At 43.1% G+C, this 21,992-nt stretch overlaps 2 long non-coding RNA genes across 3 annotated transcripts in view; one reads left to right on the top strand and one right to left on the bottom strand.

Annotated features, from left to right (window-relative positions):
• LOC144313925 (uncharacterized) overlaps positions 1-702 on the bottom strand; it is a 32,284-nt gene extending 31,582 nt beyond the window's left edge. Inside the window, exon 1 of the long non-coding RNA XR_013379573.1 lies at positions 55-702. This is a non-coding gene — a long non-coding RNA (uncharacterized LOC144313925). The remainder of the gene's footprint in view (positions 1-54) is intronic.
• Positions 701-17,857, top strand: LOC144313924 (uncharacterized). 2 transcript variants are annotated; one of them, XR_013379572.1, is made up of 7 exons: positions 701-853; positions 5,493-5,555; positions 11,811-11,948; positions 12,300-12,416; positions 13,118-13,388; positions 17,059-17,158; positions 17,567-17,857. It is a non-coding gene; the product is annotated as an uncharacterized LOC144313924 (long non-coding RNA). The 2 variants fall into 2 exon arrangements; XR_013379571.1 differs by having other exon boundaries at positions 11,811-12,416.
• The last annotated feature ends 4,135 nt before the right edge of the window (positions 17,858-21,992 follow it).

Below are 21,992 nucleotides of genomic sequence, written 5' to 3' on the forward strand. Positions count from 1 at the left end.
TCAGTGAGACGGGCTTCATCTTTCTCCATCTGACTTATGTCCCCCGGTGCATACCCTTGAGGCCCAGCCGTGTTGTCGCAAATGGCAGCGGGTCTTTTCTGCTATAGCCACGGCGCGCGTGGACGGCTCATCTCTCCACATTGCGGCTGCGGGGAGGGATGCTGCAGTGAACAGGGCAGTGCACATATCTCATCGAGGTCCTGATTTCAATTCCTCTGGGTCCAGATGCTGAGGCAGGATCGATGGATCATAGGGTAGCTCTAGTTTGAACTTTTTGAGGAACATCCCCACTGGTTTCCAGAGCTGCTGCGCCATCTCGCTTGCATACCGAGGTCCCATCTCCACAGCCTCACCAACACTCGTCTTTCCTTGTAGTTTTGGTGCTGATCCCCCCAGCAGGTGGGCGGTGACATCTCTCCGCGTTGGGATCTACATTTCCCAGAGGAGTGGTGACGCTAAGCCCCTGTCTGTGTGTCTGTGGGACAGGCCGTAGGTCTCATGCCCCAACACCTGGTTGGTGATTTTCCCATCACACAGCCCTAGTTCTTCTTTACAGCAAGATCTGTTAGAGACTAGAGATGGAGAGAGTCCTCACGTTGGCAGAAGACTGGCTGGTCCTTGGGGGTCAGCTACTCCCTGGGCCCCATAGAAGGTGCTGGCGTCTCCTGGTCACACGGCTGGGTTCTGATGATGAAGATTCCAGAATCCAGGTCCTTAGGCTAGAAGCCGACTGCCGTTTTGGACTGTGAGGTAATAGAGGGGAAGAGGAAAAGACCCCAGGGTGGAGAAGTCAGCCCGGGGACCCTCCCTGGGAAACGTGCTAGGGCTGCTGCCGCAAAGTCCCACAGAGAGGGTGAGTTGAAAGGATGGGACTGTACTGTCTCACACACATTTGGAAGCTAGACTCTCAAGGTCAAGGCGTCATTGGGGTTGGTCTCTCCAGCCGAGGCCGGTCCAGACCTGTCTCCTGGCATCTGCTGGTGGTTGCGATCCTTAGTCTTCCTCACCTTGGAGATGCTCCCGTCAGGCAGCCCATCTTCAGACACTGCTTGCCCTTTGTCTCTGCCTCCGTGTCCACATTCCCGTCTTTATCAGGATGCCCCGTATATAGGATTAGGATCACTCTCATGATCCCATCTTAACTTGGTATCTCTGTAGAGACCCCGTTTCCAAGGAAGGTCAGGTTCTAAGGTGCGGAGGGTCAGGACTCTTTTTTTTAGAGACATATTTCAACTCAGAACTGTTTCTCTTCCAACACCATCCCCTTAAAAAACCAGAGTTCAATATATGATTTCAAGTGATCTTAACTGCAGCATCTCTGGCATTGACCGTGTAGAAAGAGCTCGGATTTTGAACACGTGGACAAGGGTGTGCACACACGGTAATCGCGGGGGAAGCTTGGAGGCGCCCACCTGTAATTTATTCTAGTTCTCAGCTCCCGGCCAGCCCGCTGCTGTGCTCGGCCCCTTTCTTGCTCAGGCTGCTGCTGCTTTGTCCTGCACCGGCCCAGAAACAGCAGGTCCATGGTGAGCACGCTGTGAGCCCGGCCCACGGCGCCTACCAGTTCCTTCTCAGGTAGGATGGAGGAGAGCATCAATGAGAAAAAATCACATCTGAGGGCTCTGATGAGCCTTCTTACTCAGCAAGAAGGAGAAAATCTAGAAAAGGGTGGGAGCATTTAAATTTCCAGACTTGGGAATTATTTTAAATGGGTGGAGACCGCATGCTGGTAGTCTAACAGCAGAAGTGATTTTTCTTTTCTCTGAATCCCAAAGATGGTCATTCAGTCATCAGAATCCAGGGGCATCTGGTAGTCAAATCTATGCAGACATATTTTTCTTTTTTTTTTTTTTTAAATCTTTTTTAATTTTTTTTTTATTTTTTATTTATGATAGGCACACAGTGAGAGAGAGAGAGAGGCAGAGACACAGGCAGAGGGAGAAGCAGGCTCCATGCACCGGGAGCCCGACGTGGGATTCGATCCCGGGTCTCCAGGATCGCGCCCTGGGCCAAAGGCAGGCGCTAAACCGCTGCGCCACCCAGGGATCCCATATGCAGACATATTTTTCACACGACTCTGCTAGACAGTCCTGAGAATAGAGTAAAAGATATAAAGTACATCTGAGTCCTCATGGAGCTTCGATGCTAGTTGATAATTGCCCGTGGAATATTGGTGAACGCCCAAATACAAATTTAAATACCAATTGGTGTCAGACAGCTAAGAACATGCAGAGTGAAGAAAAGAGGGGTCTAACCTTAAGGGTTTAGATCTCTGTTTTTTTCTGAGTTTTTGACTGCCTGGAAACAGCAGAGTGTATTCTCTGATCAACTGGTACTTGGGATTTTTTTTTCCCTTAACATGCCAAGAAGGATTATCTGCCAGTGGCACCCTATGCTCATATAATGTCCAGTGGTAGGAAACAGGTATGTGCCCTAGCAGAGAATAAACTAGGCATTTTACGGCTCTCCTGTTTACTGGGCTGTGTGACCTGGGGCAATTAGCTCTGCAAATTTCAATTCCAGTGTGATTAATGCTGAATTCACACTTTCCGAGGAAAAATGCCTGGGACTTCTCAGATTACAACGTACCAGCTTCCAACGCATGTCACAGATCCCACATCTCAGATTTGCTTCGGTGCTTGACCGCAGCGGTATGCTGGGGTAATGGATAGAAAACTAGCTGTTATTTTCTGCTGGAAAGCCCTTAGCTGAAATTTAAAAGGTGAAGTAGACCTTTCTGAAGTGTTATCCTCTGGTCTACAAATGTAAAAATTCACTGATGTTAATAACCACTTTTTCTGCATTTTCAAATTCTAAATACTTCTAAAAGTTTTCACTTTTTGTAAGTTGGAGTCCAAACATTTTTCGAGACAAAACTAAACCTGACCTGACATAAGACTATTTATAGTCTCTTTTTCTTTAATCTTACTTTCAGTAATATTCATGTATGTCATTGCCGGCGTAATAGGTGTTTGGTCACATGATGCTACTATTCCATGCTTTACCTGAAATACTGTCAATGCACATTATTCTTTCTAAAACTATGATGGTTCTGCAAAAATATATATGGCCTGAAAACTTATACATAGTAGATTCTGAGACACTAAAACTGTCTTGTATTATATTTCTTAAAGTAACACACTTTAGCAGAGATGAAAAAAGGCAAATACATTATAATAACAAAGAAAAACCCAACAACAACAACAAACAAATAAAAAGAAAAAAAAAAAACCACCTGAGGGCAGCCCAGGTGGCTCAGCGGTTTAGCACCACCTTCAGCCCAGGGCGTGATCCTGGAGATCCGGGATCGAGTCCTACGTCAGGCTCCCTGCATGGAGCCTGCTTCTCCCTCTGCCTGTGTCTCTGCCTCTTTCTCTATCCGTGTCTGTCATGAATGAATAAATAAAATTAAAAAAAATAAAATCCACCTGAGTATGGTCAGATACTCACCCAGCAAAGCTTAAGGAACTTGGGGGAACTGTGGGAAAAACTTTGCAATGTTTCTGCTTATCTGTCTTAAGAGCCTGTCCTCCCTCAGCCCTCTACCATTTTGTGAAAGTGAGCCGTCATCCTCACAGAAGGGCACGCTCCCCGAGGATGAATGCTCCCGTGATAGAGTAACAGAAACTCACTTGGATGTGTGTTAAACGCAGTCCTCTCCCAGAGCATTTAAGGGCCGTTCTCATTCTTACGCTGTCTCAAAATGCTGTCCAAGACGTTTGTCAAGTTGGTGACAGAAGAATGGAAACGACCTTGAAGAATCGGTGGTCAGTGGAAGTTTGGTCCCTCTCCTCAGGGTGGCTCACGCTTCTCCATGCAGCCAAACCCTCCGAGTATGACGAGGTGGTTCACCTGCACCCAGTTTACTCTTTATTTGTTGAAATGTTATCTACTCCAGTTAAAGTGAGACTCAAAATACACAAAGATTGGAAAAGGAAGATGCAATTTTATTGACAAAAAACCCAAAGACGTTATGGATTTATTTCCAGAAATAATTGTATCATTCTTACATAGAAGTTCAATATTCAAAATTCATAAAACTTCTCTAATAACATTAATAAACAAAAATTAAGATACCGTAACATTTACCATTTACGATAGCAACAGAAATACAAAGAGTCTAAAAACACAAATATGCAGAAGACACAGATAAATATACTCGTTATTATCAAAAGTTGTTGGAAAGTACTCATTGGAAAAGTAGATCAATGCTTAGGGACAGAAAAAATAGAAAATTAATGTATGTTAGATATTTTAAAATTGATCTGTAGATTCCATGCAATTTCAGACAAGGAATAAATGTACTTTAAAGAGATTTGGGGCCGGACACAAAGATTCTTACCTGTATGGCTTAGCTTCAGCTGCCGTAATTAACTCCTGCAGAACAGGAGCTTGAACCAGAGACGTTGATTCCCTCACAGCTCAGGAGCCTGGGAGTCTGAGACCAGGGGCCAGCATGGCTGGGTTCCGGGGCAGGGGGTTCTCCTCCCGGTTTACAGATGCCACCTTCTCACTGTGTCTTCACACAGGTGGAGAGAGGTCTCAGGGGTCTTTTCCTCTTCTTCAAAGTCCATAAGTCCTCCCAGATCACTGGGAGGATTACAGAGTCCTCCCCACCCTCCGAATGCATTTAACTCTAATTACCTTCTAAAGAACTCTCTCTCTCAATATAATTGCACTGGGAGTTGGAACTTCAACCCCTAAATTTTGGGAGGACACAGTCCAGCCAGAAGCATTATCCATCAGCAGTAGCTCTATCACTTCTCTGATTATAAGTTTCCTAATATCCATAATAAATAACATAGTCTGTCTGAGACAGTTAGGGTAAAACTTATGGTAAGAAGTAAATGACCCAACAGTGTAGGATGCTGTAATCCACCTCTCTAATTCCTCTTTATGCTTCCTGAAATCACTATGTTTTTGTTTTACATGAAATATAGTAAGCCATCACACAAAGTCATGTTATTTTTGTGACTGTTGATTTATACTGTTACAAGATGGAATACGGCCATTATTTTTTTAAAGTGTATTAATTTTATACCACTGGATATCAAATATTGGCATAAAAAGACATATTTTTCAAGAAAAGTAAAAATTTAAAAGAAATTAATATTCGATCCTAGTGTCTCTAATCAAATCACAGGGTATTAGTAATTCCAAACAATGCTAAGTAAGAGTTTTGCAAGATGTCTTTATATTTTTTTAAAAAGCAATGAGATATGATAACCGTATAGAAAATTTGAATTTTAAATAATGTGGTTGAAATCTTGCAACTGTAGATTAGTAATATCAAAATATTAATATAAAGCTTTAAATCGTATACACACTCAAAATGATTTAAACAGAATGGTTTACATGTACATACCATGTATATTAATTCTATTCTTAATAGTTTGGGAGAAACCTGGGTATAATACTTTGTCCAAGACAATGGAAATGTCTAAATTTTAAAACTCTGAGCTCCCTTAATTGGTCTCGTGTTCTCTATATAGAAAGACAGAGTCTTAAGTGCCTGAAATGACCAGGCTGTGGGCAATCATCAATGAAAACCCGAGGTAAGTGCCAAAGCATTTGCATATTTTCGTCATCGTGAAAAGGTTATACAATTTAACAAATGCCTTATATGCAGAATACATAAAGACAAGCCAATGGAAAAAATGGATAATCACTTGAATATACAGTTCATAAAAAGAATATTAAAGTGGCCTATAAATATATGAAAAGGTACTCAACATCAATCACCAGAGAAATGTAAATTATAACCATGATCAGGTAGCTCTGTACACACACGGGAAAGGGTAAAGTAGAATGAAGTGCTAAGGAGAGTGGGGGGCACGGGGAACCCCAGTGCAGTGCTGGAGGGAGTGCGATTTGGATTAACCAGTCTGAAAAGGATGGTCACTAATAGAGCTTCACTTACATGCCCGATATCCCAGCCAACCAAAGACGTGCGTAGGAACGCTTATGACCTGGCTACACACAACAGCCCAAAACTAGAGACTACCTAAGAGACCATCGGTAGAATGGATAAATGAGCCGTGCTATATTCACACCAGAGTGGAGTACAGGACAGTATTGAGAACAACAACAACAAAAAATAAATAAAAAAATAATGTAATCTCAAAATCTCATATCAATCTAAAAAAATACTGAAAAAAGTTAAACATTAAAAATGGAATGCTGTACGCTTCCATTCATAAAATGGTTGAAGCAAACATAATAATGTACGAGGTTAGAAATTGGGAGGCTGGCAATTTTTGGCAGAGCTGGTAATTGTATGGAAACACGATGCTTTCTTCTAGAACACTGGCATGTTCAGTCCCTCTGTCTGGGGTGTGGTGATGCTGGCATGTTCCTCTTATGAGTATCTATCAAGTTACCTACTTACAATATGTTCATTTGCCCTTATGTATTTTATGCTCAAATAAAAAGACTTTAGAGAGAGGGCGCTCCCTGTGGGATAAGCTACCTTCAAAACAACTGAATCACGTGTTAAATATCATCTGCAGGTCAAAGAACATCTCCCCAAAAAATGTAGCCAAATGGCTATTTCCAACCTGATTGCTCATGGAAAAGAGGTGTCTCTGCCCCCTTTAACACAGGGACCAAAGCGGCTTCTCCTCTCTTTTCCATATGAGGACGACGACCCAGCTCTGACCCACTGAGCTTTTGTAGTTCTGAAGGAAAACGTTAAAATGCATTAAAATCGTTCTTATTACTGTATTTCACTTGCTTCCCAGAAAGCCTATCATAGGGATCCCTGGGTGGCGCAGCGGTTTGGTGCCTGCCTTTGGCCCAGGGCGCGATCCTGGAGACCCGGGATCGAATCCCACGTCGGGCTCCCGGTGCATGGAGCCTGCTTCCCCCTCTGCCTGTGTCTCTGCCTCTCTCTCTCTCTCTCTCTGTGTGACTATCATAAATTAAAAAAAAAAAAAAAAAAAAAAAGAAAGCCTGTCACAGAAGTTATTACATAGATTGGTGATGACGTCACAACTTTGCCGCAAAGTCAGCAAAAACCCCATTCTGCAAATGAATGCCAGCTTTCCCGTGCCCGTTGATGACCAAGAGGAAGAGCCTTACCAACCAATCCTTTTCTTCCATACAGAGGACGCAGTTCTTTCTTCTTGCTCCTTATTCGTAAAGACCCCGAAGTGGTTCTCCCTGGAAGTTCTCCAGCTCTGTTTGAGAGTTGACCTCCGTGGTCACACGTTGTGCGCATGTCTATCCTTTGCTGGACTTAGGGTGTTCATCCAGCATATAAATCATGAGCATCACCAGGTTCAGCTAGACCATTCCTCCAGTTTAGACTTGTCCGCTCACACTCTTGATTTGCCCAGTTCAGTCACGTACTCAAAGTCCGAACTGTGAAAACAAAGCAACAATATGGTGACTAATTATGCTTGTCCAGTCTGCAGTAATGAGTTGTGAAGGGCATTTACTTAACATGCCCCCTCTGAAGCATTAGAACATGATTGCAAATGGCACGTGTGACGTCCAGCAGTCTTTTTTTTTTTTTTTTTCCAAAATGTTTGCAAGTTATACTGGGAAGTGGGAACACGGAGGCAAAGTGACAGCTCCCGTCACTTAATGAGACGTTTATTAAGAAACCAGGACTGATGATAAGCTGCAAATTAGCCATAATATAAGTAATCAGCAGAGATGTCACATTGGTAGAGGAAAAATGATAAACAGCCAAATGCTCATCCCTGTGCTCATCAAAAAGTACCTGCAGTTCATTACAGACGGTAATTTGCTGGAATCCCAAGATGTAGGTAGAGGAAGTAAGTGTTTTTTTCTAAAGTGCATTCATCAGTGCTAGTCTGTGGTTTCAATGCGGATTTCATAGATTCCTCAAATCACACCTTTGAGGTTTATAATTTTACCTAAGTACTATCGGTGTGAAGTATAAAGTATCGGTAGACTCTGAGACTTTGGGATGTGTCAATAAAATTTAAAGAAATAATATTCCAGGAAAATAATTCAATAATATAAGCATTTTCAAGTACTCCCAGTGGGTACATAAGCATATTGGAAAAGAAATCACTAATTGCAATTATAATGGATTTCTACACTATGTATACACCCCAAAGATGGAGGTAGAAGGAAGAGACATATAAAATGGGTTATTAAAATCCTTATTAAAGTACTCAAGATTAAGGTGTTCTAGAATGAAGGAAGATGTCACAGGTAAGATTTCATAATTTCCTAAAAACTCAATCCATACCTATGAAACGCTTGCTGGGGCCATCCCTGAACAGCTTCCACCTGGAAAAAATCATGTTATCCATACCAGGCACGTTTCCAATATGTTTGCATTATAAGGTTACCCGAAATAAGTATTTACCCTTTTCACCCCTCCAACCTTAACTGCTTAGCACGGAGCCAGAAACACAGAAAGAAATTAATAAGCACATTGATATTCCCATGTTGGCTTAATATTATGGGTACGGAGACTGGACGGTGCTTTAGTAACCACCATATCCAGCTTTTTATCAAGTGAGATTTATGTGCCTAGAAAGCTATTTATGCAAGCTGACGACTCCCCATGGTTCCAACCCAAAGATAGCAAATAAATATTAATTGACTCCAAAAATAAACAAAGGAATGAAGGTAGGAAAAAAGGAGGAAAGAACAAATAAGTAAACATTAACGAGGTGAAATAAGGACCACACAACAATGTTCTGTCTTACAAGTAATTGCCAAACCCCAGTTGATGACTGCAAAGACACATCTGAAGCCAGCTGGACATACTCAGTTCTTCTGTGTGTGTTTTATGATCATCTATCCCTAGATATTATCAAATTATCACCTACAATGTAATCCCCTAAAACAAAATTTTAAAAACTCTGTTTGGATTTACTAAGGGCTCCCGAAAATGAGTATTTTCTTCTTAGACCTGTCTGAACAAAACCTTCCAAAGCTTTCATGCTGAAAGTCCATCATTTCTTCTCAAATGACCAGTACAAATGGGGGGGGGGATTATGTAATAAAATGGAGGAGAAAAATACTCATGTGTTATATATAATCTCAAACACATGCAAATAACATCATATACTGTCATAGATGATGATATAATATACCTTAAATAACTTTCATCTGAACTCATATTAAAATCATTATCAGATTGATCTGTTTCACTTAGTGACATGCATTTAAATTTTCCCCACGTTTCTCCATGGCTTTATAATAAGCTCATTTCTTTTTAGCTCTTAATAATATTCCATTGTCTGAGTGGACCACAGCTTATTTATCCATCACTCCCTGAAGGACATCTTGGCTCTTCTAATTTTTGGAGATTATTAATTTTATTTTTTTTAAGTAGGCTATATGGCTCAGCATGTACCCCAATGTGAGATTTGAACTCACGACTCGGAGACCAAGAGCTGAGCTTAAATCAAGAGTTGGACACTTACCCGACTGAGCCATCCAGACACCCCGAAGTTTTGGTGATTATGAGTCAAGCTTCTACAGACATCCATGTGTGGGTTTTTGTGTGAACATAAGTTTTCAACTTCCTTGGGTGTGGGTTAAGGAGCATGATTGCTGGTTTATATCATGATTGCCAGAGTTCCATAAGAAAACTCTACTTAAGACTGTTGTGAAAAATTGACAACTGTCCTCCAAAGTAGGTGCACCATTTTGCATTCCCATCAGCAATGAATAAAGTCTCTGTTGCCCCACATCATGGTCAGCATTTGATGTTGTTAGTGTTCTGGATTTGGGGCATTCTAATAGTAGGGTAGCGCGAGCTCGTTGTCGTTTTAGATGGCATTTCCCTTATGACGTAGATTGTGGATGATCTTTATTTTCTATTTGTCCATCTTCTTTGGTGAGGTTTCTGTTGAGACCTTTTGCCTGTAATTTAACTGGCTTATTTGTTCTCTTATTATTTGGTTTTAAGAACTCCTTGTATATTTTGAGTAAGAGTTCATTGTCAGTTATATTCTTCTAAAGATTTTCTCTCAGTCAGTAGTTTGTCTTTTGCTTCTCTTAATGTCTCTTGAGAGAAGTTTTTAATTTTAGTAAAGTTCACTTTAATAATCCTTTCGTCTATTGTGTCTTTGGTGTTGTATCTAAAAAAGGCACCATTTTACCCAACATTCTCTAGATTTCCTCCTATGCTATCCCTAATGAATGTTATGCTTTCGTGTTTTGCACTCAGTTTTGTGAACCTTTTTGAGTTAATTGTGGTGTGGTGTGTCTACATTCCTTTTTTTTTTTTTTTTTTGCATGGTGACACACAGTTGTTCTATGTGGAAAGTTGCCCCATTTGTGGAAAAGACCATCTTTTCTCCATTGCATTGTTTGTGCTTCTTGGTCAACTATTTACATTTCTTTTTAAAGCTTTTGTTTATTTATTATTTATTTATTTATTTATTTATTTATTTATTTATTTCCTTATTTCAGAGAGAGAGAAAGTGCATATGAGTAGGGGGAGGGGTGGAGGCAGAGAGAGAAGCAGACTCTCCCACTGAGCAGGGATCCCAATGCAGGACTTGATCCCAGGACCCCAGGATCATGACCTGAGCCGAAGACAGATGCTTAACTGACCGAGCCAGCCACCCAGGCGCCTTGTCAACTGTTTACTTTTATAATAATGGGCCAGTATTGGTTCAGCAAATGGAACAAAGGAGTCACACCAATGAAAGATGATAGTACTGGGAGAAACTGTATGAAGGGTAATATGACTATTGTCTATACTTTGAGCCAATTTTTCTACAATACAAAAACTGCTCTTGAAAAAAGCCTGAATCTTAAAGAATGCCGGCCATTCACATTGCCATCTTCCCTGAGATCATTTAAATACGTAGAGTGAGAACTGGCATGGCTTGGAGGACAGAAATAGCTGCAAGGGAGGAGGCACGAGCTACATCACATGACCAAACTTATGTCACGTCTGGCACGTTATGAAACTTGGGCTTTATCCATAACTGTTTTACATACACAACATATTTTCCCCAAGGAAATAGCTAATAATCTGGAAAATAATCAGAAAAGATACGGCCTCATTGTAATAATTCAGTGGCTTGGGAGAGGTACGTCGGAATTAGCCCAGCCTCTGCCAACACCAGGCCGGAATATCTTTATTGGGGACTGAAGCCACCCAGGCAACTTTCTGCAGTTTTTATCTACAACATTCCTCTGTCTCGCTGCTTGCTGTAATCCGTGTCAAACACCGGCCCTCCACCACAGAAAATAAAATAGTAAATGGCACCTAATTCACTGAACTTAAAAGGTGTTACAGAGTTAATAAGCAAATTAATTTATCATCTTCAACCAGAAGAGTAATTAAACTCCAGAAGAAATCTGACTCATAATTGAAAATGAGTAATGAGCAAGCAGGATGTGAAGAAAAATAAATAAGCGTAGTCATTAAGAGAGGAAGTTAGTCTAACAAGGGGGCATAATGTCAAGTATTTGTCACCTACGGCTCAGAACATCCTGCGTCCATGCAGTGGGGTCGCTTCCAGGAAGGGGCCTGCGGTGGGGCACGGTTGGGGCTGTCAGGAGGGGCAAGGCCGCTGCGATGAGTCGGGGGTGGGTGCCTGGGCCCCCCCACACTTAGCCCTTGACGCCAACAGCGTGCAGCCACTGGGCCAACAAATGGTATCCAGGTTTCTGGACTTAATTACTTCTGACTAGTGACCTCAGCCCGCAAAAGTCTCCACCAAACTTACTGAGGATGACCTGGTGAGAGGCCAGTTTCATAAATTTGAGGTTGAGTCAGGAGTTTCTAGAACTTTGACCAGGTTTTGCACATCAGAGGACGAAACGATGTAATCTGAAAACGTCGGCCTTCTTTTTGTCAGTCCCCGTCGATGGAGCGAGTTGAATGTCACGTACGCGCATGGCGCTGTGCAGGAATCTAGTAAATCTAAGCGACTGCAATGAAATGAGAGATGGAGTTGGGGTAATTAGAAAATAAAATTAAACAAAGCACCGAAATGGTGAGTAGGTAACACAGTAAGTACTCGCCAGGCAGAGGGCAGATCGGGCCAGCGAGGGCTATTTGGGTGAGCTTCTGGGATGGGAGGTTGGCGTGAGAGAGGCTTCGAGGGGTGTGGGCTTCAACCTGACATGGCAAGTGTGGTTTAATAGGAGCAGGTGCCTGCGGGGCCAGGACGGCTGCGAGGGAGAGGGGGGCTGGGAGCCGGGCAGGTAAGCCTACAGGTGGAAGAGACGGATCAGGAACAGGACGTGAGGAAGTGGGAATCCAGCTTCCCTGGAACTGACCGGGAGGCCACTCCACCTTAAATCCACCTGCGTTTCCCTCCGCGTCTTCCCACAACCCCGGCAAGAACTCCACTGTCTGTCTCAATCAACTGATTTCTGATTGCATTACGACCAGTTAACCGAATTAGTTGAGAGATGGAGAAATTTCTGCAACATCATCCCATTTACGCTGGTGGCCAGAGGTACGTGAGTTTGTCGTCCCGGGGTTTCTGCTCATCAGAAGCGAAACGTTGGCGTCAGGGAGGCAGCGGCATGATAGTTCTTTCTCCAATTAGGCCTTGGAGGCTCAGCAAAGGGACTAATCCTCTTTATCTCGCAATAGCATTGACCTGCGTGTACACAGGCTCTCCTTTTCTGGGCTTTTGTGTGGAACTTGGCACTGCTTTGAAAAGTTATTAAATTATTCACTTTTAATTTTTTTATTTGCCGTCCACTGCCCTATTTTTTTTGAAAATGTAGATATTTTAAAAGATTTTATTTATTTATTTGATATAGAGGGAGAGAGAGAGAGAGAGCACACAAGCAAAGGGAGTAGCAGAGGGAGGGGGAGAAGCAGACCTCCCATGAAGCAGGGAACCTGATGCCCCAGGATCATGACTTGAGCCGAAGGCAGATGCTTAACCAACCCAGGCGCCCCCTGGAATAGTAGATTTTAAATAAACTTTTCCTTTTAGAATTGCTTTAGTTGTACAGAAAAATTGCAATGATAGCACGAATCACCCTGTAACGCATCCCCATTTTCCCGGTGTAGGATGTTAGTAACACCTTACAGGAGCATAGCACACCTGTCGCCAATAAAGCGACAACATTGAACGTTATACTACCAACTGGGGCCCATATTCTGTTCCGAGTTCCCTGGTGCTTACCTCACATCCTCTTTCAGTTCCAGGAGCCCACCCAGGATGCCTACACGACATTCAGTTGCCACGTCTCCTGAGGCTCCCGTTGGCTGCGACCTTGCAAACACCGAGAAGAACTAAGATGCAATACAGAACACACCCCTGCTGGGATCCGTCGCACGTTTCCTCCTCCTGAGACCGAGGTCGGGTGCTTCGGACCAAGGGAACCAAAGCCAACTGCCATGTTCCTCACATAGCATCTCTGGCCGACACCGCCCTCACGGTCCATGGGCTCACCGGGTCTCCCCTGGCCAGGTCAGGGCTGGTAGCTCCCCTGTGGTCGGGCCTTTCCAGCCCTTTCAGGCCCTGGGCCTGCGGGAGGGCAGTCTGCGCCCCAGAAGGGGGAGCCACATCCCACCTCCTGGAGAGCGGGCCACCTGCAGCCGATCAGGGCATCTGTGCGGCCTGTGCCGTGTCTTTATTCCATGACTTATTCCTATCGATATGGGCACATGGGTGTCTATTGTGTGTTTTGCGATCTAACCCGGTGCTACATCATCCACTTTGTGCATCTTGTCCTTTCAGCTTCAGCCCCTGGGACCAGTCGGCTCCTGTGGTCTCTCGAGATTTTGCCGACAGTGTTTTCTTTACTTTGGGTTGCTTTTGTTTTTCACTTTCTCACTTTCTGCCACTACAAGAAACACCAGGCTCATCTTCTCTATTATATTATTTTATGATTAACAGAAGCCCAGAGTTTGTTCAGGTTTTCTTTGTTTTTAGAAGTTGTCCTTTCTTGATCCCTGGCACACCACGGTGCACTCATCAGAGTGCGGTCGGGCAGTTGTGCTATGCATTTCCTTTTATTTTCTTACTAAAGACTCCGCTCATCCAAGGTGACCTGTGCCAGCACCACTCACCGTCATCCCTCAGTGAGGTTGATTCACGCATCTGTATTACAATTATGTTATTTTGTCGTAGTTGGTATTCATTCCTGGAGTTCCCCAACCTCCTAAAAGATTTTTCTTAATTTGCATATGTTAAGACTCCCTTTCTGTGCTGTGAAGTTCTATGAGTTTGATAAATGCAAAATGCCATGCATCTACCGCTGCATTGTTACACACTATTGTTTGATTGTGCCCCAAATCCCCTTGCTTCACCTTCACCTTCCCGTTCCATCACACAGCTGGCAGCACTGACCATTTTGCCATGTTTGTATTTTTTTCATGTATTTGGTACCGTACACCATATAGCTTTCCCAGACAGGCCTCGTTCACTCAGCAATATGCATTTCAGGGCCCTCTCTCTCTGTGCCTTCAGGGCTCATTTATTTTCTATCACTGAATAATATCCTGATGTATAGATACGTCCCAATTTGCTTATCCAATCACCTATCAAAAGACATCTTGGTTATTTCCAGTTTTCAGCGTTCATGAAAAAAGTGCTTATGAGCGGCTTATTGGTGTGGACGTACCTTTTCAGAACCATCGGATAAATACCAAGAAGTGCTAAAGAATTATGCAGTGGCTATGTTTAGTTTTGTAGGAAACCACCAGATAGTCTTCCAAAGTGGCTGCACCATTCGGCGTTCCCACCGGCAGTGAGCGATAGTCCCTGTTGCTCCCCATCCCTGTCAGCACTTAGTGTTGTCAGGGTTTGGATTTTAGTCACTCTAATAAGTGCTGTTATTATCTTGTTGGTTTAATGTGCAATTGCCTAATAATACATGACAGAGAATGTCTTCTTGTAAGGCTGTTTGCCATCTGCATGTCTTCTATGGTGAAGCATCTATTTAGATCTTGTTCTACCTCTATTTAGGTCTTGTTAAAACCTCTTTTTGTTTTAACTGAAACTTTATGCCTGTTGATTAGCAATTTCCCCACCGTGGAGTACCTGGTGGGCTCAGTGGTTGAGCATCTGCCCTCGGCTCAGGTTGTGACCCCGGGGTCCTATTTATAAATAAATAAAATCTTAAAAAAAAAATTCCCCCACCTCCGTAAACACCATTCCATCTTTGATTTTGTGAATTCAACCACTGTAAATACCATGTCCACATGCAATCATTCAGTCCTTGTCTTTTTGTACCAAAGTTTCTCACTCAACATAATGCTCTCAATGTCTCTCCATGCTCTCTTACAGGACAAAATGTCCTTTTTTAAGGCTGAATAGCATTCCATTGCCTGTCTTTGATTTTCTATATTTTTCAGAGTTTTGAGCATGAGGTGACCCAGTGATCTTGTTTTGGTTTTGATACCTCCTTGCTTAGTGTTTCCTGGGCTTCCTGGATCTTTGGTTTAGTGAAAATTATTATTAGTTAATAATTTTCAAATATACTTTTTTTTAAAGATTTTATGTATTATTCATGAGAGACACAGAGAGAAGCAGAGACACAGGCAGAGGGAGAAGCAGGCTCCCTGCTGGGAGCCCGATGCAGGACTCGATCCAAGGACCCCGGGATCACGCCCTGAGCTGAAGGCAGATGCTCAACCACTGAGCCACCCAGGCATTCCTCAAATATTCTTTTCCATCACTGCTGCCAATATCTCTGCGCTCTCTCTCTTCTCTATTTCTACTTGTCCAGATATGAATGTATTCTACTTTTTGAAATTACTCCAAATTTCTTCAATGTTCTCTCTCTTTTCTTCCTCCTTGTATTTCACTTTGAGTAGTTTCTGTTCAACTATCTTCCAACACACTGGTTTCCTCCTAATTAAGTACCCAACCTATTGGCAAGCTCATTAAAAGCACTCTTGATTTCTGTTGTAATCTGTTTTTTCTTTTTTAATTTCTAGCATTCTCTTTTGATTTGTTTCCTTACTTCTCACCTCTTTGCCTATGTTATATATTGTTGTGTGGTATCTACTTTTTCCATTAGAGTGTGACTTCTTATAACAGCTAATTTAAATTCCCTGTTTGTGTGGAGGGGAGTTTTTCTATAATCCTATGATTAAATTTCAATTTTTTAGTGGTCCTGTGTTGCTGGGATGTGTTTATCAGCTTTTAGATTTTCCTTTGGTGCGACAGGCATCCCAGGGGGACTGCAGGTGGCTGAGTTTCCACTCCCTGGGATGAAGAAGACTTCCAAACAGCCTTTTCTTCTGCTGAAAAGGACTCACCATAGGAAAAACTCTGGAGTTACTTAAAAATGGTTGCTTCCCCCCATCCCCACCCCTGTGGGGCCATGAGGGTTCTTAGAGTAGAAACCCGCTGGAGTTCCTGGAGGCAAAACCCCACGGTGTCTGCAGGCCCTGGAGCTGTTCCTGTCTCGCTAGGGCCCATTCCACCTGCAGAATTGGCCAAAGAGGTCACTCTGATGTTTCCACCAGTTTATGGCTTCAGGGACTTCAGGTACAGGTGATGTCCTGGATTGGCCTCCCTCCAGATTTCAGAGTGGTGGTTTGCCCTGCAAATTTTCTGAAGTTCATGAAAAGTCAGTTGTTAGCTTTTTCAACATTTCTGTTATGATTGTTAGGAGTCCACAGTGACAACTTCTGATCTGTTTACATGTCAGAGCTGAAACTGGAAGTTTGTCTCTTTTGTTTTATCCTTTATGAATCTTTACATTTAAAGTGAGTTTCTTATAGAAAACATACAGTTGAGGTTTTTGTGTTTGCTTTGTTTCATTTTCAGTTTTTTCTCTTCTCCATTTTGCCAATCCCCCCTTTTAAAAAATTTTGTGTGTATAGAACAATCACATTTAAAGTTTTACTAATGCAGTTAGGTTAGTACCTGTCGTATTAATAACTGTTTTTTAACTTATTGCTTCTCTTCTGTTTCTTTTTCCCCCTTCTTTCTGCTTTCTCTAGTTTTAATTGGTCACTTCGTAGATTCAATTTTATCTCCACCATATGCTTTAAGGGCAAAATATAATGAGCACCTCCTTTTCTGGGCCATGCTAATATTAGACTAACTTTGCTCATTAATTATATCTCATAGAGGTGACCACTTTGTAATTTATTTCCTCTAAAGGTGTTCTTTTTTCTTTTAGTATTTAGCAAATTCTTTGGAATATTGAGAAAATTTTCACTCCCTCATAAAATGAAAGACAGAAAGCCAACACACACAGAAATGTCTCAGCCTTTACATAAGTAGCAGTCTTATGCCATCTTTCTCTTTGTTGAATTAAAAAAAAAGAGAAAAGAGAAAAAAAAAAAAAACATGGTTAAAGAATTAGCTGAAACTCACAGAATAATGGTCCCCAGCCCTCAGTGATGCCCAGCTAGCCATTTGTGAAAAGGAATGATCATGAGGGTCTGAGTTAAATCATGTTAATGTAAGAGCCTACAACAATGAAAATGCTCATTCTGTGATCATTGTAGCTCCAATTTCCACTATTATTATTAGTGAATAAGGTGTCTGGGAGTTCATGGTACTATTCTTAGAACTTTCTGTAAATCTGATGTGATTTGAGAAAAAAAATTATAAGCTAAAAATAGACCATACTACTAATGTGCCTTGAAATCTGAAATAAGTGATCTTCAATTAATTACAGACAGTGTGACATGATTCTTCATGTCCTGTAGCTGCCTTTTTACCTTTGATAAGAATATTGTTCACCTGTGAGTTTCTGAACATTTCACCTGCAAAAAAGGAAGGAAATTCTACAGTTCATCTTTTTTAATGAAAAAAGAAAGTCCTGGGCAGCCCAGGTGGCTCAGCGGTTTAGTGTTGCCTTCAGCCTGGGCCATGATCCTGGAGACCTGGGATCAAGTCCCACATCGAGCTCCCTGCATGGAGCCTGCTTCTCCCTCTGCCTCTGTCTCTGCCTCTCTCTCTCTCTCTCATTCTCTCTCAAATAAATAAATTAAAAAACTTAAAAAAAAAAAAGTCCTCAGAATTTTTCTAATAAATTTATTGACAATGAAATCATGGTTCTTTATTTACAGAAGAGGTACACAATTTTGTTCTGTTTAATGAACTATAATAAAACAGGTTGGCTTGGGTGAGAAGACAGTATTACTATTATCACCATTATTATTATTTGTGATATACAATGGCATCCTCAACTTTGCTTTTGCAAACACTTTTTACCCGACAAAGGCACAGGCACTGAGGTGCAGACACCGGTCCCTGTCTCTCTTTCTCTCAGCCAGGACACCTTCAGATCTCTGCTGTGTTTATGCTGTGCCACCTTTTCCCCTTGAGTGCCTTTGTCTGGGACAGGACAGCACATGGGGAAGACCCTAAATTCTTGCATAAACACAAAAGGTGAAACCTACCAGCCCTTGGGAACAGTTGGAAATTTTTAAAAATAGATTTTTTCTTTGGATTTGACAACCTAAAACGTTTGTTTTAGTAGGATGGGTTCAAGCTTCATGAGGATAGAGCCAACTGCCTAGAGTAGCTCGAGCTGAAAATTCACGGTTTGCTAACTCTCTAAATTACCTGGCACCCTGTTCCTGATCTCCGCTACTATACACACGGGAGAGAAACAGGCTTTGGAAAGGCAGCGTGGGCCTCCGGCAATCTGAAAATGCAACAGAAACTGCCTTGGACATCGGATTAATCCTCTAGATCGTATCAGTATCTTTGGCAAACCCCATCTTCTCTGTGCTACAATGGCATTTCAAATGCATAAATGACTGCACGCTGGAAGTGGTCTTTACGTAAAAGATTTGCATGATACCACCAGGAAGGAAGACTGAAGCGGACGTCAGACCTTACAGCATGTGCTTTACTCCATCTTGGGAGGGGACGCAACTGTTTGTACAAAGTGGCGAGCATGTGCTTTCCAAACGGACGCACATTCAGTTTCCACATCACTTATGCAGAGGATCGCAGCGGAAATCCAAGCTGCTATTAAATCTGAGAAATCACATTTAGTGTCAAAAAGTAAGGAAACTGGAAGATGACTGCATCCTTCCGGGTTTTGTCACTTGCCAGCTGGGTCACCTGACCTCGGATCAGTTCCATGATTCTTGGCCTACCATTTTTTAATATCTATTAAATGAAATTTCTATAAAACACACATATAAAACCTCAAAGATGAAAGTATCTTATACATTGAAAATAATAACCAAATGTCAATCGGTATTACTCAAGCAAGGAACCTATCGACCACCCCCCCCCCAGCTTCCTACTACTGTTTTATGCCTTTCCAAAAAACATAAATAATATTAAAAACTTTCAGCATTTGCCAGGTAGCAGTGCTGGGAGGAATAAGAGTGTGGATTTTCATTCCTCTGCTGGGTCGTAAAGACTATTGACTGGGTGCTGACCGGCGCGGCCTCCCCTGCCTCCGCCTCCCTCGTGTGCCCCAACCTGCATTGCTGGCCCGGCCCGAAAGGCTCGCTCCGAAACTTGGACTTCTTAAATTCCCTGCCACCCTGGGAACACTTCATCTCTGGAGCTGATGGGAGGGTGTGAGAAGATGCCAGTAGATTAATGGCACAAGGCCGCTGAAATACAACGAGCCTCACGGCCGCAGAGCATCTCTGAAAGCAACACAAAGCCAAGACAAAACACCTTCTTCTTGGCAAGAGGGGATAACTTATTCTTAGGTTTTGTACTCACCTCATCTCTTAAATGGCAGTAAATGGATTTTATGGAAATGCTTTAAGTAAATAATTCTTTAAAAGCCGCAAGGTATCTCACAGAGTCGCTCCTGGGTTCGGGAGCTTATTTTCCCCTCTGTGTTGTGAACGATTTCACCGCAGCCTGACGGAAAGGTTACCGGGACAGGCAAGAGTAAAATAAGTTAAAAGGGTGAGCGGTGACCTTTGACAATGTGGAAAGACATGTTCTATTTTACAGGAAAGCTGTCACCACGTAGATGACGGTTGTATTAATGCGGAAATTGTGGCCACTGTAGGAAGGTCTTTCAAACTCTCAGATGCAATAAAAACACTCATTTTTGTTGAACTCATGTTGCTTGAACATTAGAAACCAGTTTCTTAAACCTGTTTGCGATAGCAGTAACAATTAAACCGGGTGACTTTAATAAAGCTCCTACTTGCAACAGCCGGCTCTACAAAAATATAACATTTTCCGGAATAAATTTGAACCCTGTGGCAGACTGTACGTTGCAAATCATGACATTTTGCTAAACAACACTGAAGCCTAAATCTAAGTAGGTGTATACTACCTGCTGGGTACAAGATTATAATTTCCTAAACTTGTCATTTTTCCCAAACTCTAGACTTCTAACGTGTAGACTTCATACAATTCTAATCCTAATTCTGCTCAGTCCAGTTTGTGTGCGTCTGTGTCATCATCTGTGTGACACTTGACAAGTTGCTGCTTAAATCTATACAGAAAGTCTAAGCGTTAAGAATAACAGGGTTTTTTAAAGAAGGTGAATGCAGTCCTGACCCAGCTCCCCGAAACCCCCATAAAAATGCTCTGGGAACTTGGTCGTTACGCTGGCTTCTCCCTCTCCCTCTCCCTCTTGCCTATTAGTGGGGATCTGGCTCCGCTGGGGAAAGCCCTGCTCCGCAGTCTCTGTGTCAAGGCAACCTTCCCACGTGTCTTTTCAAGATCCAGGAGCCTGGTGGCCCTGAGACCTTGCCAGGTCCACACTGCATTGGTCCGTGTTCACCTTCTTTTGATAACAGCATCCACTTTCCTTTTGAGGACATGTCTGTCCTCCAGCTCTGTTATTAGGAAAAAAGATGATCCCTCCTCTTCTAAAACAGTTTCCCAGATGCTTTGGGATAAAAAAATTAATAATTCCTTTCTTCTCCACATCATTTTATAAATAAAGGCATACCTTTTTTCAAAGTTGCAAACCTAAAGATATTTTATTAAAGGAGCCAGCTGAGCATCCATTTTACTGTTTATCAGTGTTTGGCTCCTAACGTGCTGGGGAAGATGATTTGAAATTGTCTAAATTTGCAGAGAAAGTGATAGTCGGAGGACTATTTCAATGTATAGAAAATTTCTAGAAAGACTGGGGTATTTATGATTTGTCTCGGATTATTTGTCAGGATTGCAGAGCATGACTTCTTCAACATCGATGCTAATCAGTGACCTCAGAAGTTGAATCCTGCAAGCAGTTTATTCTGATTTTATTCTCTTTCTTATTAAAAATCTTTATCTGTTGATAGTTTGGTTCTCGCGGTCACAGTGCCAGGGGAGTATGAACAGGAGGCAGATGTAGGTGTAGACGCCTGGCTGGGAGCAGGGAGCCGCGAGACCCCTTCCTGAGATCTACTGGAAGCACCCAACATGGGCATGGCTGGGTTCTGGCGCCGCTTCGGGCAGGGGACTCCGGGCACTTCCCATTTGGCCCCTATTTTGAACTGACACGTGTATGGCTGCCCTCATGCCTGTTCCCCCATTGCAGGATGGCGGGATGGGAAGATAAGCTGTCCCCAGGGTCACCCGCACCAGAGGGAAGATGATGCCTCAGGAGCTGTACAGGTGACACCTGGCAGCCACGTCAGGGTGGAGACCTGGTTTTCGCACTGGTTTTCACGCTGAGCCATTCCTCATGGCTGCAATGATGGGATCGACGTCCAAGGAGGGCCAGTACACCTCCTAGGAGGGCCGTGGACGACCTCGGCGCAGGGCGGGCTGTGGCAGGCCGACTTCCATGTGGCACCTGCCTCCCCACCTCCTGGTGTCCACGAGCCCATGGAATCTCGCCTCCCTGGGCCCGGAGCAACACGCAGCTTGCCCTCAGCCCACAGGGTATGACAAAGGTGATGGGATGTCCCTGCCATGACGACGCTCTTCCGCGTGGGCCTCCCCATGCTGCTCGCGGCCTCACCCCTGCGGCCTTGAGGAAGCAAGCCGCCCTGAGCCCAGAGTGCCAAGGACGCGTCTGAGTACACTTGGAAGGGGCCGTCTCCAGGTGAGCGAAGATGAGAAGCTCGTCCTGACTGACACCTTGGTGAGGGTCTCGCGGAGGACCAGTTAGGCCGTGTCAGGACGCCTGACCCAGGGAAACCAGGGGACACCAACGCATGTGGTTGTGGGTAA

Source organism: Canis aureus, chromosome 5 (assembly GCF_053574225.1).
Source record: "Canis aureus isolate CA01 chromosome 5, VMU_Caureus_v.1.0, whole genome shotgun sequence".
Taxonomy (NCBI): Eukaryota; Metazoa; Chordata; class Mammalia; order Carnivora; family Canidae; genus Canis; species Canis aureus.